Raw genomic sequence first — 2459 nt, 5'->3', positions numbered from 1 at the left:
GACGTGCAGGCTGCAGGGTAATTTCAAATCAATTAATCAGTCCGAATCGAATCCGACTTGCAGATCGGGGGCAATAACTTAGCACCGTGCCCCGAGGGACGGGCAAGAGGATATCCGTATCCGCATCCGCAAATGGGATGTTTAATTTAGATATGTGTTTATTAAATGCATGCTTTTCTAAAAACAACAATATTACATATAATACTATACAAATGTATTTACCGCTTCTATATAAATGTACCACATTTTTACATAATATTATGTAGTGTAAATTAGTTTAAGCTATTATTGTAAATTTCCATCTTATTGGTAAAAAGTTGCCCCATGTGAGCTTGTTAAGCCGGTTCTTCTCGCCGAGTTAGTTCCCGAACCGGTGGTAGGCCTCATGCAGACGTTCTAAAAGTGTTAACTTTGTTAGCCTATTTAGAAATAAATATTTTTAATTTTGATAACTATTAAAATATGTGAAATATAATATGAAAGTTGTCATAATTTGCATTTTTCATACAAACCGCGTTCCTCTTAACCTATCAGGATAAATAATTCAGTAAAAAACGCTTTATAAAAGTTTTCATGCGCCTTTTACCGTATGAACTAAAAATTTATACTACAACTTCCTATGATAAAAGCGTACCCATATATTATGTAACCTATATTCGTATTCGTATTTATATCCGCATCATAACACCAATTTGTATCCGTATTCACATCCACATCCGAATTTGTTTGAATACGCAAAGGCCCTATCTCGGGGCACTCCTGGGCCCCTAACGGAGGAATTAGTAGATGCCTCCACTGTCGCTCGCTAACCTAGATTTATTCCAGTACAGTCGCCCGTTGCCGTGATGGATGAATCGCAGAGAGCTTGTTTGCGAGTATTGCAGCTATTCAACTTGACAGACTAATGTGTATTTAAGAGGAGTCCACACCGCCGTTTTTCCATACAGACGTTGTCCCCTGTTTCCTCCCTTGATAATGCCGATAGCGATATGATTTTTTTCCTGAATATATTATATAGCCACTACTAGCATGTCCCTATGTTTTCTTCTTTTTCATAATTTTATTATTAAAAAGACAAGAACGTCCAAAACCCCAAAAAATGGCCAGATTTTCCTCTGTGTTCAAACACCCAGAAAACAAAACTGGCTAGGAGATACAAAAAAATAAAACATAGGAACACAGCTCAAGCCTTGCTTCTAAATGAAAAAAGTATTTAAACCGGTTAAGTTTTGGAGAAGGAATCAGCGGATAAGGAATCGAAGATTTTGAGCTGTTCTTTTATTAGAACTTTTGTCGTGTTGTCTCTATCGCGCTCTGCGGTGGCCGGTGATTGGTGAAACAGCAATACATTTTCAAATACCTATTTTCAATTTCTCTCGCCCTTAGTGTATCCTCTTAACATACGTTTTTAAAATTTACTGGTTGCCCACAAGGTTTTCAAATAAAATATTAGTATTTTTATTTATTGATAAGTTATTACAAACCTTTATTATATTATAAATCATGCAAAACTATGTCTGTTTGTCAAATGACAATATGTCTGTCTTGCTTGTCTGTGCTTTTCACGCTTTAATGATTGAACCGATTAAGATGAAATTTATTAATAAGATGATTTCATTACATTAAGGCATAAAAATATCTCCCACAAGAAATATGAGCTTTAACTGCACACAAGAAATTGCTTCCGAAATCTTGTATTAAATTAATAATACAAAACTTTCGCACGCAAAGTCCAAAAGATCAATTTCTACTAAATACAGCTTACTTTGGGTAAAAGATTTCTCGCCAAAAATAGTCTTGATATTGTCCCGATCTAATCGGCGCACAAGGCGGTCTGAGCTCGTTAAAACCCCATTACGATCGCCCAGAACTTCCCCGGGCTAGCTTCTGCAGGTCACGGATTAATATCTAGGATTATGGTAAAACCGAGGTCCTATATTTTGCTAGCTATACGCCAAATTTCTTTGCGTTCTTCTATCTGATTCATTATTTTGAGTGAGATCTTTTTGACGGATTTTTATCACTATCCTGTCTTCACTGCCTACTATTCTACATAATTACTATTCTACATTATAACACGCGGTCTCGTGCTCATGGTTGTGGAGGGGACACACAATATCACTACAGCGAGAGCCATGGGCGAGGGCGGATGTCAGATGTGTTCCGGAGACCTGCCAGTATCGTGTGTTGTCGAGCCTGTGTAATTAGTAATTACTAGTTATAGAGATAAGTAAATAATCTAATACATTACACCTACCATCTTACAGTCTGTTAAATAAAAAATACAAGATAATACAGCGGTATACTGCATAAAATTTTTCACTCAACCACGACAAAACCATAATAATACCTTACGTATTTCGAATTCATTAGACGCAACTGGAAAATCTCTAGATATTCTTCAACAAAATATTTCTTTATTAAATTATTGTAAATAGCTGAGTGCCCTTAAGCTGTCT

The sequence above is a fragment of the Aricia agestis genome, chromosome 7 (genome assembly GCF_905147365.1).
Source record: "Aricia agestis chromosome 7, ilAriAges1.1, whole genome shotgun sequence".
Taxonomy (NCBI): domain Eukaryota; kingdom Metazoa; phylum Arthropoda; class Insecta; order Lepidoptera; family Lycaenidae; genus Aricia; species Aricia agestis.
This window is presented reverse-complemented; position numbering follows the sequence as displayed.